This window comes from Vombatus ursinus, unplaced genomic scaffold (assembly GCF_900497805.2).
Source record: "Vombatus ursinus unplaced genomic scaffold, bare-nosed wombat genome assembly UNPS02014773.1, whole genome shotgun sequence".
NCBI lineage: Eukaryota > Metazoa > Chordata > Mammalia > Diprotodontia > Vombatidae > Vombatus > Vombatus ursinus.
The window spans coordinates 15,916,089-15,936,542 of NW_020954551.1; positions in this window are offsets into that span (position 1 = coordinate 15,916,089).

Consider the following 20,454-nt stretch of genomic DNA (forward strand, 5'->3'; position numbering starts at 1 on the left):
TTCTAACGCTCAGCTCCAATGACACCTCCTAATCTCCTATGTTAGGCCTTTCCTGATCCTTCTCAGGTGGTTTTTTCCACCACCCCATGCCCATTACCTGCTACTTATTGTATATCTGTGTGTGTATGAACATACACACATATTGTGTTCCCCTATAAAATGTAAGATCCTCTTCGGAAGGGACTTTGTATCTACAATACCCAGCACTGGCCTGGCATTTGGTAGGCACTTAATAAATGCTCACTGACTGATTAGTTTTTTCCATTTCTTCCCTCACTGTGATTCCTAGAGTGCCAGTCTCCAAAAGTTAATGTGCATGCTAAAAGTATAAGAAATCATAACTATTTCATTTAGATACTAAATATTCGTATCTCTTTCCAAAAATCTGTTCTTTATCCTTCATCTTTAGATATTTTTGTAGAGAGGTAGAATAATGAGTAATATAGTAAATCCTGAGTAAATGACTATCTGCTGAAATAGACAGGAGCTAACTGTGCTTCCATTCATAGTCTACACACTCCTTAAAATAGGATAAATGCTCTGGCCGTGCTTTTAACAAGTTTATCATTTTTTCAGGGATGATAAATAGGACCCACTTAGAGAGAAGTGCTTGTCTGCATGAATTTTTTATTTGTTTGCCCTTATGCCAAGTAAGAGAAGCCAATAGCTATGCTCAGCGCTAACAGCGGCAGGTAGATTTTCCCCCTTTGCTGAGTTGTGTGAAAAATCTTGCTTCTTTCCAGCAAGAAATGCAAAAAAATTCAAAAGCTGGACCCTTTTCTCCCCTAATAATATAACCTGATGCAATAGGAAGGTCTGGGTTCAAATCACAGCTTTGTCACTCCTTTCTCATGAGAAATAATGTCAAAGCGGTTGGATTCTACGGCTTCTGGCAGCTGCAAATCCATGATACTAGAGCAGAGAGAGGGAGAATTCAAAGGTAGATCAACTTAGAATACTTAGTTATCTCTTGGGTTTCTAAAGGAGAAAAAAAATCCCGGCTTGCGTTACCTTGGGTCAGTCATTTCTACACCTCGGGCCTTAGTTTCTCCATCTATAAAACAACAGGGTTGGACGAGAGCAGGGGTGAGAACCTTAGACCTCGAGGTCACATGTGACCTTCTAGGTCCTTGGGTGTGTCCTTTTGACTGAATCCAAGTTGTACGGAACAAATCCTTTCATTTATTAAGGGGATTTGTTCTGTGAAGTTTGGATTCAGTCAAAGGGATACACTTGTGGATCTGGAGGGCCACACGTGGACTTGAGGCTGGAGGTTCCCCACCCTTGGACTAGAAGGCCTCAGAGGTCCCTTCTAACTTCAGATTTATAATTCTACTACTAGAGAGGGCAGAAGAGCCTGGCTTTATGTTTAGACTGAACCTGAAAGGGCGGGGATGCCTTTCCGAAGTGAAGAAGCACAGCACAGTGGAAAGAACACTGGATTTGTAGTTAAGGGCACCTCAGTTCTCATTCTAGCTTTGTCATCTGTGTGACCTTGGACAAATTCTCTCACTGCTTGGGAGCAGAGCTCCTCATTTGTAAAATTAGGGGGTTTTGAGCCCTAAGTATGTGATTCTGTGATCTTACACGGAATGAAAATTGTCAATCCCTGTTCTCTCATTTGGCAATGGGCTATTCAAAAGTATTTCCCTCCATATGGAACACCATTTGAATTCATAAGCTCCTTTAGAAAAACTCAAGTATTGTAAGAAAGCTATCTATTATGATTCTTACTCTATGGTCAACTACTTTAATAACATGATTGTGGAGGGATAGCACCTTTGTATAGAATGCTGAAGTCTAAAAGAAAATACAAATGCAATCTGTCCTGGCAATCCAGGCGCTCCAACTTCCAGCCCTGGTCTACCTTTTCAGACTCTGATGCCACTCTGTCCTCTCCCATCCCTGTGTGTTTATATGTGCTGTCCCCTATTATTCAGGGCATTTTTACCTAATGTAATCTCTCTCTTCATCGAAAGCCCCGAGTGCTATACTATTTCTTCATTTTGTCTGATAACATATACGTGGCAAACAGCTCTAGTATCTTTGCCAAGAAAACCCCAAATGGGGTCATGAAGAGTTAGACATGACTGAACAGTCACAGCATACACCACACGAGATTTTAGTAGCCCCTCACCTCTGCCTCGAGGAAGGAGGCTCATTTCATTATCTGTTCCTTGACACTGTTACTACTTTTTAAATTACTCAAGAGTTCCAGCCTAGGTCTTTCTTGACCAATCATAACAAAGTCTCCCACTTTTTTTTATGTACCAATTAAACATCACTGGATACTTTTCAAAATATTTTAGAAAGTGAGAAGATGCAGAGGCAACTAAATATTGGGGGCATCTAGAGGCAGCAGACCCAAGTATGTGACAAGTCTGAAGTCCCAACGTGTCCAGTCCCACCCCAGAAGTTTGGCTTGACAGCCTCATGACTCTCCAAGGAATTTGAAAGAATCATCACGAAACCCTGACCTCATTCCAAGCCCTGCAACACCCCTCTCCCAGAGTGGAAGAAAGAAGAAAGTCAAATTCTGTATTCTGATTGCTATGTGCCAGTAAAGAAAAGGAAAGAGGAAATAGCACAAAATAGTTCTACCTAACTTATCTGTTCACAATGTTGGAAAAAAATTGTGAAAATGATATTTATTCAATCTTTTTTAATTATCTTACTGATACAATTGCTCTCCCTGGGAGAGTGGAAGCCTTCTGGATTCTTATGATTTGGGGCTGCTGCCCTGAGAATTTTACTATCCTTTGCTCAACAGATTTTCGGTTAGGATGGGGGTCCTGGGGCAAGTGTAGTCATTTAATTCCTTCCCCCCCACTCTGCTAGGGTGACTAGAAAATTGAATAGAACTCTCCCCTTGCCCTTCATGTAAATTTCTGGAAGCATATAGGAGGCAGAATGGAAAGAGCTGAACTTGGGATCACATGTTCTGAGTTCAAATCTTGGATGTACCACTTCCTGCCTGTGTGGCCATGGATAAGCCACTCAGCCTATGTAAGATAGAAGACACATAGTCTGAGATTCAGTTTCCTCATCTGCAAGATGAAGGAATTGGGCTAGATGACCTCTAAGGTTCCTGCCAGGTCTAGATGTCTGTTCCTGTGGAACACAGGGATATATATCACTTCAGCAGGCAAAATGTGGTTCTGTGTGGTGTAAGCATATTTGAATTATAATGATGCCTGACTTTCTAGTATACGTCATTCAGCGAATGACCCTAACAATTATATGAAGTAGAAATAATGCAAGACTTAAAAATTTAGACACACTTATTGGGTTTTGGTTATTTAATCAAACAGGTCAGCAGCACAAATCACTTTTTTTAAAAAATCAATCACCAGTGGCCCATATGTATTTATGACCAATCATAACTTCAGAAACATGCCTCTAACCTCTTGGCAAAGAGGTGGTGGATTAGGGGTTCAGAATGAGGTATACATCTTCAGATATGGCCAATATATTGATTCGTTTTTCTTAACTATACTCATTTGTTACAAGAAAGGTCCTAGTCTGGTGGGGGTAGGACTGGGTAGTCAGTCAGAAGTGACTGTGATATTTTGGGGTTTTTAAAGAGCACATAGATAAAACATTTAAAAATAGGAAGTGGGTCTGTGATTTCATGGGCATAGGGATCTCCTTATATCATTGAAGGCTGGCAACTTAAAGTCTTAGAGACTTGCCTAGAGTATTGAAGTAAGTGACTTACTCAAGGTCACACAGTTAGTGACTATCAGAGGCAGGTCCTGAATCTGGGTCTTCCTTGTACTATATATTATACCGTGCTGCCTCTTTAAAAATGAAATAACTCATCTTATGATTTATACTAAGCAGATAAAGGACAATGTATGACCTAACAAGCTAGCAGCTTACAAACTAATGGTTATGTCCTTCATGGGGTGAAATAACATCCCCTTTAATTTTGCCTTGTTCCTTCAATGAAAGTCTAGTGATCCACAGGCAGAAGAAAGTCAATGATAATCTTGGCTTTCCAACAGGACTGGATCGATAGGCCCTGTTTAATACCACAGATTAGCCTAGGCATAAATAATCACCTAATCAATTGCAAATATCAAGAGTACTAAGTTCAATACCATCTGAGGCATTGAAACCATTGGAGAGATGTGTTTAATGAGGCAGAAGCTCTTGACAACCCCCGTGTCTATATTCCAGAGAGCCACACTGGAGGTGGGGGGAGTTCTTCAACCTTGGCTCTGATGCTGCTGAGGTGAGGCAGCCCACTAGACTGCTAGCATTTGGAGAGAGAGAAGGTATTTTGGGTGTGGGCATTTTGCTGAATGAGTCACTAAAACTGAGGAGGGAGGACTACTCAGGTCTGCAAGAGACAGAGCCTGAAATAGAACTTCGTTCCCCTCAGGTTGGCCTTGCTGCCAACAGAAAGCGGAGCTGGACACACAATTTGGTGAATTTGGAGCCATCTGAAATAAACCCTGACATTGTGTTTTGCAGGAAATAGACAGTGGGTTACCTAGAAAAGCCTGAGATGGGGAATCACTTGGTGCCTAATGTTTGGTTTCAGGTTTACGTTGTGAGACCCTAAGTGTGTGCAGAGAGTTTAGACCAGAAAAAAGATGGTGTTAATAATCTTGGCTCCCACCTCCACACAATTCAGGTAATGGTAAGAACTTCCCACCAGATCAAAGTCCTCTGTCCCTCCTTCTGATTAAAAAGATTAGTGCTAATGCTGTCTATTCATCTATCAATCTCTCTATCTGAGTTTCCTCTCTATACATACATGTATATGGCTACATATATCTATATCCTCCCTCTATCCCTTTCCCTCTTCCACTTTTCTTTCACTCTCCCTTTCTCTCCCTCTCTCTTTCATATTCCCCCCTCTCTATATATGTCTACATATGGCTATATGTCTATATCCTTTTTCTCCCCTTCTCCTTCCATTATTTCTCTCCCTCTCTATCTATCTAGGAGAGAGAGAAAGAGACAGAAAGATAAAAAGAGAAAGAGAGAGAGACAGAGACAGAGACAGAGAGAATGGGTAAGAGAGAGGGAGACAGAGAGGAAGGTTGTAGACAAACATAGATGGAGACAGAGATAGAGATATAGAGACAGAGATAGAACATTGTCCTGGACAGGGGAGCACCCTCCTTTCAAGGCTTCACAAGTGGTGCTCTATTACTGGGCACATTCCTTTTCTAATGAGAGCCAATGTTAGTAGTAGTGACCACTTTCCAACACCTTGTGGGTAGTATTTAGTCCTTGTATTATTATGTGCCCATTTATATCAGAGGTAACTTTATACAGTGGAAATAACAGTGAGCTGGAACTAGAGGACATGGTTTAAATTCCTCCTGACACTGCCTTTCGATCTACTAGGCAAGTCATTTAGGGGATCAGTTTCTTTATCTGTAAAATGGGAAGGGGACAGTTGGGCTAAGTGTCCCATAAGGTCCCTTCTAGCTCTCATTCTGTGGTCCTATGAAACACAACTACTTGTTGATGGTGTCTTTTTAGCCCTTAATTAAAAGCTTTTGGGATTTGAAGGTGACCCTGCTCATTAATTTCTAAAATTGAAACCTCATAAGAATCAATGATCTGAGATATAGGCAGAGAACAGATACTAATGTAAACTAACTAGAGGGAATTTCAAAAGGCACAGAATGACTGGACAGAGAAGTGGGCTAGCAAGCAAAGGAGCGACATGTAGCACAGTGCCTTGGCAACGTTTCAGATGGGAGAAATATTCAATTAAAGCATGTTTATTTTAATTAAACATCAATACAGTTCCTCATCACTGGCCCCCTCTTACCTCCAGCATCAAATACAAACTCCTCTGACATTTAATGCCCTTCACAAGCTGGCACCAGCCTATCTTTCTAGGATGGGATATAATACATTATTGCCCGGCCTTCACACACTCTCTAGCTTAGCCAAACTGGCCTTCTTGTTCTCATACCTCTGGCCTTTCCACTGGCTACCTCCCCCCATGTCTAGAGTGCACCCACCCCCTTTCATTTTTGTTTCTTAGAATCATTAGTACCTCTCCAGACTGATTCCCAAGGTGCTACAGCGCCCCCACCAACAAAAATTCCTCTCTATTTATATGGTATATACTTTTCTGTGTGCTTGCTGTCTCTTTGGATGGAATGTAAGCTCCCTGAAGGCAGGAACTATTTCATTCTGTCTTTGTATTCCCAGCTCCGACTACAGTGTCTGGCACATAGAAGGCACTTAATAAATGGTTGTTGAATGACTGACTGACCAAAAACTTTGTTTATTAACCTCATAAATTCAGTATTTTATATTTAGGCCTAACACAACTTCATTCAATGATCAGTATCACACAAGAAAGGCAAAAGCCTTTTTTTTTTGAAAATAGAAAAAAGAAAAAGGCTGCCAAAGGGTAAAGGAACTGTAAGGCCCTAGCAGGCAAGGGTGGGGAATGACTGATTCCAACAAGTTTATCAGATGAACCTTCATGAGAACATTGACATTTGGAAACGTCAGAGATGAAAACAATGAGAAAGGAAGTTAGGGAAATTGTTGAGGGAGAGTTCAGGACTCTCTCTCCCCCACACCCAACTTGCCCATTGTGACTGCTTAGCTGACTCAGTCCAGAAGAGCAGTGAAAGCAGGGACCTCACCCACCCTATGGTCAACCCAACAAATGAGGCCAGGAAGTTCAATAAGATGAAGTTCTGAGGCAGCGACACACCCATGTTCTGCATCACACACACACACACACACACACACTCAAGACAAGGTTCTTTAATGGAAAGAACACTGGGAAAAGTTCTTGTCTCTACCAATTATAAGTTGTGTGATTCTGAACAAGTCACTTCACTTTCCAGGACCTCAGTTTCCTCATTTGAAGAACATTGACCACATGCGGAGGGCAAGGAGGAACAAGGCAGAATTAATTAATGTTGCTGGGTGTTTGGACCACGTGTGCGTTATATGAAATGATAGATAGGAGGATTTCAGAGAAGCATGGGAATGCTTGGAGGTGGTGATGCAAAGTGAAGCATGCAGAATAAAAAAACTAATGACAATAATGGAAAAGAAAACGTTGAAAGGTTACTGAACTTTTATTGATTGTAATGCAAAGCATACTACCTTCCTCTCTATAGAAAGGTGGGGGAGGGGACCAGAATGCTGCAAAAGCTTTCACATACCATCGATGGATTGATTGGTTTTGCTTAGTTGCCTGCCTTTGTTACCATGGAGGGATCAATATTTGGGGTTTGGGGGTGGTATATCAGAATATGACCAAAATGTAAAAAAAAGAGGCATGCATCAAAGTTAAATTTAATTTTAAAATAAAAAAAGGCAAAGTTCTCGGGAACCCATAAAATATGCTGAGAGTGAGTATTATCCAGTTTGAGCTGCACAGCTGGCTTGAGCCTGGTCACGTGGGACTAGAGGAAACTCATAATCTATTTCAGCAGGATTAACATGCTTTATGGAATTTTTTCTTAGTGGGGAAAAAAAGACTAATCTAGAGAGGTCTGTCCCATTCTTTCCATTTGTTGTGGAAATTGCTTTCCTCAAAATCTGCTACCTGGTAATATTTCTAGCTTAATGCTTGGTGGGGGAGGAGCTCAAATCCAATTTTGGAGAAGGCTTTAAATGAGATTTTTGATAAGTCTTCCCTGTCACAGTATCCTTATAATATAATAGAGGTTACAGCTGAAGTGGACCTTAGAGAGAAGAGGATCATGGTGTTGGAACTGGACGGGACCTGGGAGGTCATTTAGTACAACCCCCCTCATTTTCCAGATGAAGAAACTGAGGCCAAGAGAGGGGAGAGTCTACCTGTGTGCAGTGTAAGGAGGGGGAAACATGGAGCAGGAGAGAGAATCTGAGGAAGAAGACTGAGTTCAAAGTGTCACCGTGAGTCTCGACTCTTGTTGCCCGAGTGGAAAATGAAAAATCATGATGTCTCAAAACTGTTTATTATCTATGAAACTTAATATTATTATGGTGGCACAGTGGATAGAGTGCCAGGCCTAGAGTCAAAAAGACTCATCTACCTGAGTTCAAATTGGGCCTCAGACACTTGCTAGCTATGTGACACCCTGGGTGAGTCACTTAACCCACTTTGGCTCAGTTTCCTCATCTGTAAAGTGAGTTGGAGAAGGAAATGGCAAATCACTCTAGCATCTTTGCCAAGAAAACCCCAGATAGCATCACAAAAAGCTGGACATGACTGAATGGCTGAAGTACAACAAAATATTAATATCTATTAAATTTATATATTAAATTGTTATCTAAAAAATTATCTATTAAAATCTAAAAATACTATCTAAAAAGTAAATATTATTATCTAATAAAGCTTAAAACTGCACTAAGGCTTTTGGGACGCCCTATACAGCATTTTAATGTTTGTGAAGTTCTTTATGGGAGCTAGGTGGCTCAGTGCACAGAGCACTGGGCTGGAAATAAGAAAAACTCATCTTCCTGAGTTCAAATTTGGCCTTAGACATTTACTAACGGTGTGATCCTGATCAAATCACTTAACCCTATTTGCCTCAGTTTTCTCATCTGTAAAATGAGCTGGAGAAGGAAATGGCAAACCATTCTAGTGTCTCTGCCAAGAAAATCCCAAATGGGGTCATAGAGTCAGACCTGACTAAACGACTGAACGACAAAGTTCTTTCCATCCATTCTCTCAGGTAAGCCTCAGGAAATCCTGCCAAAGTGTAAAAAAAACCACTTCACTCATGAGTAATATCTAACACTCTATCCACTCTATCCTCTTAGATTGTAACTCAACTATTACTTAGTAGATAAGTCCTAGAGGGATCCCTGAGGATCGGAGTTGAAGAGAAATGCCTGTGGTCACAAAGTACATGTTAGAGGCTAGATTTGAACCCCAAACTCTAAATTTGGGCTCTTTCTACTACTCCATGCAGTGTTTCACATCTATTACCACCGATAAATGGAGGGTTAGTTGTAACAAAGATACAAAAAGTTATTGTTAAAAAATAGTTTCAACATATACATTGGGGAAAAATAAAATATTACATAAAAAAGTTATTGTTATATTAATTAATTCATTCCAGTCTTTTCTCTTTCTAGCAATTTGCGTATTCACTTCCCCTGCTCTCACTTATGAAGCCAGGGGACTCAGTTGCCCTGCAGTACAAACTTGGCAGATGGAAATCCGCTCCCCTTCTCCAATATTTGACACAGTTTTGTACAAAGCTCTAAACTAGGCTAGATACATAATAATTATGATTAACAAGCCCAGTATAAGTACTATTGGTGAAGCATTATAAGTCAATCTGGGTTTTATAGGAAAACTGGCACCTTTATGATCTCCTTAGGTGTGATTTTCATTCACTAATACTACATCAAACATACTTTTTGGCCTTTAGAAGTACATCATGTGAGATGCTGCCTGTAGGGGAAGCTATTTGGAAACAGGAGAGGAAGCTGAGGGACTGATTTATCTAAGGGGCTGGGATTCAGTCTGAGCCAAGAAAGAAACACTTTGAATGTTTTTTCAAAGAAAACAATCTAAGAAGTTTATGTATCTTCAGGACACGACCTAAATATTTTTAGGACTCTAACCTCTCTCTATTCCAATTGATAAAGTAGCTGCACTGAAGAAGATTCCTTAGAATAACTTATTTCATCACTATACCAAAGGGGGCAGAAAAAGAGCTTCTCATGACTATTGTTTCTTAGAAGCAGGGGTGCTGGTTTAACAACCAGCTCTCTGAGAAAAAACATTGTGCATGACATACTTTTAAGTTTAATCTGCAATATTAACATTTTCCCCATCACCTTCTGAAGTCTCGATAATCAACAAAATAAGAAATCCGATCTTTATTAATATAATTTGCCTCTTTCTGAGATGTAAATACTCACACTGAAAGTTTAACAATAGTCTCTTAAAAACCCATTCTAGCACACCCCTGCTTAGAAGTACTAGGAAAATGACTCAAAAAGATCTTAAGTATTATGTAAAAGGAACTGGGACAAATTTTTGTGATGGAAAAAAAAAGATGTCAATAAAAACTTATTTTTTTTAAAAAAAGTCAAAAGTCTGATCAACACCAGAACCTGTCACACCATGTAATGTACATTTTAAAATTATCCTGCCAGGATAATTTTTCAAATGTGAGGTAGTGCAATGAACAATTTAATAAAAGTAAAATTAGGTTAATTGTTGAAAAAAAAAGAATTAAGCAAAGAAACTTGGCCCTGGCATGAAAACATTTTTACACATGACTCACTCCATTTTCCTTTTTTTTTTTCTTAGTGTAAGGTAGCCACAGTATAGCACATAGGTTTATTATCAGCCTTTATTATCTTGTTGTCAAATGAAATAACAATTGTAAAGTGCTTAGCACAGGACCTGGCATGCAGCAAGTGCTATACAAATGTTGGTTATTGTTGTTGTTATTATTATTATTTTGTGTCATGGATCCCTTTGACAGTCTGGTGAAGCCAATGTATTCTTCTCAGAATAATTTTTTAAAAATGCATAATATAAAATAGGTAGGACTACAAAGGAAACAATTTTATTGAAAGTTACTAAAATGTTTTCAAAAATAAACAAGTTCATGGACCCCTGGCAGAGAGGATGGAAAGTTGTACTCAGAGCCTGAAACGCCTGGGTTCAAATCTTGCTCCTTAGTTCACATTGGCTATGTAATACTAGGTAAGTTATTTAGCCTTTCCCTGCTCAAGGCAGCTAAGGAATTTTATAAATATTATCTCATTTGATCCTCACAACTCTGAGAGGTAGGTGCTCTTATTATCCCCATTTTCCAGTTGAGGAAACAGAGTCAGACAGAGGTTAAGTGACTTACTCAGGGTCACATAGCTAGCAAACATCTGAGGGCAGATTTGAACTCAGTTCTTCCTGCCTCCAAGCCAAGTGCCCTATCCATTGCGCCCACCTCACTGAGAGTACTATATCCTAATGAAATTAGAGGTCCAGCCTCTATCCTCCTTCTCCCTATCTCTATTCCTAAAAAAGTAACAACAGAATATCTGCCCTCCCCCTTCCATGCCCCCCTGAAGCTTGGAACTCACTCTCCCACAGATTTACTTTTACTGGGAAAAGTAGCCTTACATAAAAATCATGTATGAACTATTACATATGTGATGAATATGTGTGGTCAGAATACCTGCATGGAGGGGAGAATATACAGGGAATAGATGTGGTCAGGATAAACTCACACATATCTCTGCCTCTGCAGAGCTGATGATGTCTTTTGTAGATATCCTTGTACTTAGCGCAGTGCCTGGAATATAGTAGGTGCTTAATAAATGCTTGTTTGATGATGAATGGATAGCACTGCTATCTACTAAAGAGATAACCCTGCTGGTTGTCATGTCTCCATAGTTATTGGCAGTTTTTAGCCCTCCAACTATCTTTGATGCCATCTAATACCTTATTTGCCATTTAGTGAGGGTGCTGTGGTTAGTAAGACTCTCCTTGCAAGAGAAGGCCAATGGCTATGAACCATTTCCCTTTGGTCAAGCTGCATCACATCAGGAAGCAGAGACCCCTGCTATGAAAACACTTGAACTCTCCTTTGACTCCCTCAGTTCAACCCTTCTCATTTCATCTATGGTAAGAACTTTGCTATAGTTCTTAGTTCTGATAAATGCCAAGTTAAAGCAAGTATTTCAAATGCTCTATATTCTCAAAGGAAAAAGACTTGGAAGAAAATGGCTTTCAACCTCCCCCTTCCCCTCCTTCATCTTGCTTTCTGTTCTTTACAAATCACAAAGGCTGAGCTGGTTAAAAATGAATGAACAAGTTGGTGACTTTTGTCCCACTGCTCCAGCAACAAATCAAGGACTCAACTCTGTTATCTTTCTATGATTATATAAGCTCCTTGATGGAAGGAATGGTTTCATGTTTGTGTGTGTAATCCCAGAGCTGATCTCCATGTCTGGAACATAATAGGTGTTCAATAAATACATATTGAACTGAATTGTGAAATGTTGAAATCAATGGACACTGATGGGTTTAGTGGATACTGACTTTTTCTGTAACATTGTTGATTAATGGTCATCTTTTATTCCATAAACAGAAGTGTTCTCCCATCCCATGTCCGAAAGTGGCCAATGATGATTGATTCTACTTCCACAATATCTCTCAAATCAATCCCCTTCCCTTCACTCACACTACAACGACCCTTAATTCATAAACCCATCACTTCTTGTTCGAACAATTGCAATAGTCTCTTTCTCAAAAAAAAAAGTCATAATAACCTGTCAGCATCCAGCCTTTCCCATCTCCAATCTTTCTCCCTCATAGCTGCTAAAGCACAGACGGTCCATATCCCTCGCTAATCAAGAAGCTTTAACAACTTTTCATTGCCCCTAAGATAAAATACAAACTTCTCTGAGAGTAGCTAAAAACTTTCTCCATTCTGTTCTCACCAGCCTTTCCAGGATTATTACACATGATTACCCGTTACACATTCCATGCTCCATGAAAATTGCTTTTCTTGTTGTTCTTTGTAGATGAAAATCTATTTCCCATCTGCATGGCTTTGCGTAGATTGTCCCCCAGGCCTGGAGTGTTCTCCTTCCTCCCCTCTATTTTGGAAGCTCTAACTCCTTCAAGATTCTGCTCTGTAGCCAAAGGCCTTTCCTGAATCCCCAATTGCTAATGCCCTCTCCCCAATTACTTTATTATTTTACTTATCTGTCAACTTGTTGCTTCCTTCCAGTAAAATGGAAGAACCTTGAGAGCAGTGTCCGGCACACAGTAGGCATTTAATAAATGTACAGTGATTGATTCTGGCAAACCCTTAGTTGTCATTCATCCTGCCAACCCGGGCCAAAAAACTACCAGAAGGCATTGTGTTTGCACATGTTTGCTCGTACATTACACTTTTCTTAAAGCATCCCTTGGAAGGGAATCCCTGCTTCTTCATGGCTAAATTATGCACTTGCCTTACATCGAGAAGGGTTGTAAGACAGCACCATCTGCTTCCCAATATGGAACTTCACAGGTATGAGGAAAGAGATTTTTTTGTGATTCTCTTCCTCAGTATGCAGATACTGTATATGGTATCAGAATAAGGAGCTAACCATCTGTATCCCACACATTTTATTGCATTAGGAAGTGGAAAGCAGAGCACCAGGCCATCAGGAGCAACAGATGCCATTCCCACATTCATGATTGTGGCTAATTTTAGAATATAAATACACAATCACCGATTAACATAGAATTTGGATGATTTGAGCTGGAAGGAACCTGAAAGTTTCCCATCCTTATTTAATGGGAATATACTGATGTTAGGACAAGGAAAGGGATTTGCCCAATGTCACACAGGTGGGTGGGATCAAGAGAACAGAACTCAGAACTCCCTACTCTTGCTTCATTTAATGCAAGTAAAATTTAAGGTCAATGTCAGGGAAAGCTCTTTGCCAATCCAAGCAATAAGAAGTGGAATTGCTTGTGTCTCTGGAGGAAGTGGGCTCATCTTTGCTGGAGGTCTTCAACCAGGGTCGGAATGACTGTGTGTTGGGTGCACAGTAGAGGGGATTCTTATCTGTGTACTAGGTGAACACTCAAGTCCCTTCCAACAGAGGCCACAAGGTGGCGCAGTGGACAGAACGTTGGACCTGAAGTTTGGAAGACCTGGATCCAAAATGTACTTCTTACGCTGACTAGCTGTGTGATCTTGGGCAAGTCACTTACTGTATCATTTTATTCATCTGTAAAATCAGGGAGTTAGACTAGATGGACCTGAAGGTTCTATTACAACTCCAAATAGATTCTGTGACCCATTACACTGCAGTGCCTTAACACAATTACTTAAATTTACTTTCTGATCAGTATTTGATTTGACAATAATACTAATGCAAACATTTATGTAATACTTTAAGATCTGCAAAATGCTTTGTAAATATTATCTCATTTTATGTCCACAACAATCCTGGGAAGAAGTTGTTTTTACAGATGAAGAAACTAAGACAGACAGAGGTTAAATGACTTGTCTAGAGTCACACAGCCAGTAAGTATCTGAAGCTGGATTTATTTATGTTATTATAATACTAATTTTTAATAGCTATTCATATTTTAATTAATAATAACTGACATTTATATAATGTGCAATGTGGAGTAATGGATAGAAAGCTGGCCTCAAAGTGAGGAAGGCTTGGCTTTATAGTCTGCCTCTGACACCTACTGGCCGCATTGTTGTTGTTCATTTCAGTTGTGTCTGACTCTCGCTGACTCCATTTGGGGTTTTCTTGGCAAAGATACTGGAGTGGTTTGCCATTTCTTTCTCCAGCTCATTTTACAGATGAGGAAACTGAGGCAAACTGGGCTAAGTGATGTGCCGAGGGTCAGATAGCTAGTGAGTGCCAGATTTGAACTCAGGAAGATGAGTCTTCCTGACTCCAGGCTTGGCGCTCTCTCCGCTGTGCTACCTAGCTGCCCAACTGGCCATATGACCCTGGACAAGTCATTTAATCCCTTAAGGCTCTAGGCAGCTCCAGATATAAGACCATGGGCTTCAGAGCAGGTATCTACTTGCATTAGCAGAGGGAGTTTCTTCATTAGGATTTCTCTCTGCCAAAGAAATCACAGGTTAGGTCTCAAAATTAAAAAAAAAATCTATAATACCACCAGCACTGTAACATTGCTTCAAGGTTTTAACTGTGCCAAAGTGCTTTCCTCATCTATTATCTAATCTTTGTATTAATTTTCATATTTGTGTGTGTCCTGGTATCTTTGTTGTATGCACCTGGCCTGTTTTGCCCATTTTGCTGTAAATTCCCAAATTTAGGCTTAGCCTCTGGGAGCAAGTTCAATATAAAGGTGAAAACAGGGACAGGTACAAATCCATTACTGGAAAGGTCAAGGTAGTCTAGAAACCCTAATCTGGAAAAGAGAATGTTCTTTGCACACAGCTCCCCCTCCTGGCCATCATGTGAAGTTTAGTTTTAAACAACCTATTTTAAAAAATCCAAATCCTTTCCCTTTCGCACAGAATCTCCGAGTTGGAAGGGATGGATCTCTGCTGGTATCCAGTCCAACACACACCTGAGAGAGAACCCTGCAGCCCATCAGCCTTTGCTGGAAGGATTCAATTGAGGGGGAAGCTATCAGTGGCTGAGGAAGCCCATTGCACTTTGGGACATCTCTACTTGGGAAATATTTCCTCCCAATCAAGTCTGCATTTGTGTCTTTGTGACTTTCTAGTTCTGTCCTCTAGGAGCAAACAGGACAATTCTAATCCTCTCTGCTTCATGGCAACATTTCAAACTTTGGAAGACAGGGATCATGTTTCCCCTACATTTTCTCTTCTCCATCACTGATCCCCCTACACGTTGAACTGAAGGTCCTTCACCATGCTGGCCGTCCTCCACTGAACAGCTTCCACCTTGTCAGTGTCTTTCCTTACATGTGGCATCTAGAACTAAATATAACAATCCAGGCATGGCCTGATCAATCAAGTGATCGCCTTGATTTATTAAGTGCTTCCTGTATACCAAGCCCCTTCCTAAGTACTAGAGACACAGAGAAAAACAAACAGTCCCTGCCTTCAAGAAGCTTACATTCTAAAGGGGAGACAACCTATAAATAACTAGGTACATTCCAAATATACACAGGATAACCCCTTCTTACAGGAGAGAAAATTGAGGCATGGAGTTGGTTGAGTGATTTGCCCTATGTCACATAGCTAGGAAGAGCAGAAACCAAGGTTTTCTGACTCCAAATCCAACGGCCCTTCCACTAAGCTTTGCTACGTCTCAGAGAGTAGGACATGAGCTGAGACTTTTAGGAAGCTGAGGAAGCTAGGTGTCAGATGTGGAGGGAGGGCCGCCACAGGGGATGGAGTGTCCTGTGCGGGGTAGAAGAAGGAAGCCCACATTACTGGGTCATTGAATGCATGGGGGATAAAGTATAATAATAGTAATAACAACACATTACTATAATCACAAGAATTATTATAATATTCATGCCAGCATAATCAATAATCCAATATGAAGTAACATTTATTATGATATAATTTATTATGATTATCATAATAATTGTTATAACAATACTAGCTAGCATTTATCTAATGCTCTAAGGTTTGCAAAGTGTTTCGCTTACACTGTCTCAGCTGATCATTGTTTTTCACTTGTGTCTGACTCCTCATAATTCAGTTGGGGTTTTCTTGGCAAAGCCCCTGGAGTGGTTTGTCATTTCCTTCTCCAGATCATTTTGCAGATGAGGAAACTAAGGCAGAAAGAGTTTAAGTGACTTGCTCAGAGTCACATAGCTAGTAAATGCCTAAGGTAGATTAGAACTCAGATCTTCCTGATTCCATGCCTAGCACTCTATCCTCTACACCATCTACCTGCTTAGGATGACTGGACCTAAGGATGAGCAGAGAGACGACTGTTACCAAAATTTCAGAAAAAGCACAGATGGGTATGGGTAAACAGAAGGTTGATTCAATTTCCAAAAGCTTTCTGCAGATTTAAGGGGGTACCAAAAGAATTCTAAGTAAAATGAAGCATGTATTACATGGTATTGATAGGAATCAGCTATAACTAGGATGGGGTGACTGGGGTTTTGTCTCAGGGTACTGACACTTAGTATTTTTTAAATGACAAAAATTTAAAATAATGATTTGAAAAGATTGTATGGTTGGAAAGTTTTTTACATTCCCATGTTTTACATTCCCATCCTTCAGCAACCTAGACATTGGTTAGCAAGGACAATCGGTTAAATTGGGAAGTTACCGGACTGTACCGGGAGAAGCATACCATTTCATCTCCTCCCCGGCTGAGCCCAGTCCTGATTCTTACTGAGCAGTGACCTCCCCATTTTCTTGTGGTATCCCAGGATCTTTTCCCACAGCAGTCATGATTTGGGGTCTTTCTGTGGGGATTGCAGGTGGATATCCAGTGTTTTCTCCCTAGTCAACGTAGGACTGATATCTTGGGCTGGCCCATTTTATGAGGTTGTATCTCAGGGTTTTTCCCTACCACCGGACAGTATCCTAGGGTCTCTCTCCATCTGATGTCTCGGGCTTTCTTCCAAGAGACCAGACCAGGGTCTGGAGTCAGGAAGACCTGAATTCAAATCTGTCCTCAGACTCTTACTAGCTGTGTGACCCTGGACAAGTCTCAGCTCATGTCCTACCCTCTGAGAGGTAGCAAAGCTTAGTGGAAGGGCCATTGGGTTTGGAGTCAAAAAGTCTAGGCTCAGATTCTGCCTCAGATACTTCCTAGCTATGTGACATAGGGTAAATCACTTAACCAACTCCATGCCTTTCTTCCAGACCAGGGTCTGCTGTCCTCTAGGTTGATTTGAGGACATATTGATGCCGTTTGTCTCAGGTATAAAAATTATAGTTCTGTCTCTAACAGGTATTAACAGTCATTACAATTAATTGCTACTCTGATGCCCGCTCCTTCTACTTTGTCTTCCTCTAATACCTCATTTTGGAGTGGGGCTCGTTTTTGGGCTCCTGGAGATTATACCATTGGCTCACAGGGTCCCATAGGCCCTACTTAACTGGAAAGACTTTGAGGCTTTTAAAATTGGTCTCTGAATCATGTCTATCACCTTATGACCAGCTTGACTACGTTCAAAGAGGTTGAAGACCCAGGTGGCTATAGGGTGATACATTTTTTGGCCTCAGCAACTCTATAAGACTGTTTATACCGAGTTATAGACAGTCACCACTGGTCAGACTACCCACTATGATGAAATCACACATCCTTGAAGGGCTTTATTTAACAACCATTATTATAAGGGGCTTGTGGCAGTGGTTACCAAAGATTCATTATTTCCAGTAGTAAATATGTAAGCTGATGTAAACCAAGTCTTCATCTGGCTATAGACCTCACCATCCAACCCCTTCCCCAGCAGAAGTCTCACTCTGATGGTGAAAAACCAATGATATTCCTTCATTCTATAAGAATTTATTATATGATGATTATGTGCCAAGCACTTGAGATACCAAGATGAAAATGAAACAGTCCCTGCCCTCAAGAAACTTCCATTCTCCCCTAGTGGAAAAGCCAGAGTAAAAGTTCCTGTACTGAAACTGTAAGTCCTTTAAAAGTAGTATTAGAAGAGTCTCTTTTAGTCCGATGGATGTCTTTAATGACATCCATTGAACTAAGGAGTAAGGATAACTATTCCCTGTTTAATGCAGGCTGGATTTAGAGTCAAAGGTCTGGATTTGAATCTTAGCACAGCTCTTTGCTATCTGTGTGGCCCTGGACAAGTCATTATATACCTCTCTAGGTTTCAGGTTCCTTCTTTGTGAAATGAAGAGATTAGACTAGATGGTGTCTAAAGTCTTTTGTTGTTGTTGTTCAATTGTGTCCAACTCTCTTTGACCCCATTTGGAGTTTTCTTGGCAATGATATGGGAGTGGTTTGCCATTTCTTTCTCCAGCTCATTTTATAGATGAGGAAACTGAGGCAAACAAGATTAAGACTTGTGCAGGGTCACACAGCTAGAAAGAGTCTGAGGACAGATTTGAATTCAGGTCTTCTTGACCCCAGGCCTGGCACTCTATCCACTGTACCACCTAGCTGCCCCAAGCATATACCTAGAGATAAAAGGGACCTTAGTCCAAATGCCTCATTTTGCAAATGAGGAAATGGAGGCCAAAAGAGGTTAACAGACTAGCCCAAGTTACATCAATAGTACACAATAGACATAGGATTTGAACCTCTCATTAGAATGGAAACTCTTTGGGAGCATGGGCTATCTTTTGCCTCTCTTTGTAACCCCAGCACTTAACTCAGAGCCTGGCACATAGTAAGTGTCTAATATAGGCTTGGTGAACTGACTGAACCCAGTTCCTCTGATTTTAAACCAATCTACTTCTCATTGTACTAAGTTATATCCTACAATCCTACCACCTGTCAAATCACTCACTCCCCATCCCCCAGACCTCAGTCTCATCTCCTAATGCCCTTCTAATGTTAACTGCCTTTAAATCTATGCTCCATGCATGATTCTAACCATCTACATAGATTTAAATTCAGGGTCTCCTTTTGCTTTTTAAAATCAGGTGGCATTCCTCAGACTACTACTGCTATGACCTTGCCCACTACAAGGCAGCTATCCATCCATCACTGAGAGGTATCTCTGTGCCATTTCAACAGTAAAGCCCTGAAAGAAAAAAAACCATGACTCACTGGTAAAATGGGTATTTTTCTACCTTTTAAAATAGTTCCAGTCTTTTGAAGAAGGTTCCCAAAGAAATAAGAAACTTTGAACTTTTAGCTCATGTTCTACATTAAGGTTTTTCTTGTATTTTTAATAGCACTTTTATCTTTAAAAAATATTTTTGAAGAAAATAATGCCAGGTGTGGATTTTTTAAAGGAAGAGACCAGAAGTGGCAAAACTCCCTACCTCTAACAGAGCATCACATCCTCTGATACCTAATAGATACGAACAGTTTTATACCTTAGGAAGGTAGAGGGTGGTGCCAGGAAAAGAAGGTTTGATTTGGAGTCAGAGGAACTCTAACCTTAACCCTGGCTGTGTGACCTTAATCAAGTCACTTGGAGGCTATGCCAGTGGCACTTAGGCCCCGGGGGTCATTTAGAACTACAAAGGTTTTGAGCCTCAGTTTCCTTATCTGTAAAATGATGAGATGGCTTTAGATCTTTGATCCTCTGGAGCTTTGCATGCAGAATGCTAGCATCTTCCCCAAGAATCTCATTAATGATCATTGGCTGCTCATGAAACCTGTAGATTGTCCCTCGTAACTGTCTTCAGAAATGTTGAAAATCATTTAACGAAATTTTTGCTCTTTTATTTTCCACTTCAATAAAATATTCCCCAAAGGTCTGCTTTTATCAGATATTACGAGTGATCTGTATAATGGACACAAACTACCTACCTTAAAAAAAAGAAAGCATAAGATGCCTCACATTTTGCACTAAATTACTAGGTATGAGAGTCAGTATCCATGTGGGAGGGACGAGATCCAATCTGTACTATATTGAGAGCACACTTTTCACAGGATATCATTTAATCTAGGAAAGTAAACCTAGCTCATGTCTCAAAGTGTAATTAAATTCTCACTTTGAGTCAAACATCCCAGAGGGGTGTTTGACATGAAACTGATAACAAGTAGTAACTCTTAAATCAACCTCTCGGGCTGCTTTCAGTTGTGGAAGCTAAAAAGCCGTGTCCACCATGCAGCTGAAGCTCAGGCTGATTCTTGAGAGTGGTTATGGGGAGCAGAGAGTGGCTCATCGAGCCAGGCAGGATGCGTGGGAGCAGGTTGGGAGGGCTCAGACTGGGCGCACTGTTCTCATCCCAAATATAGAATCACATAATTTCAGAGTTCAGAGAGACCTCACAGACCATTGAGCCTGACCATGAAATTCCCTTTTTCTGAAAACCAGCCTTTTTCTGAAAACCTCCAACATGGGGGAAATGACACCTCCTATGGTAACTCATTGCCCTTTTTGATAACCCTCCTTGTTAAGAAGTTTTTCTTGATATC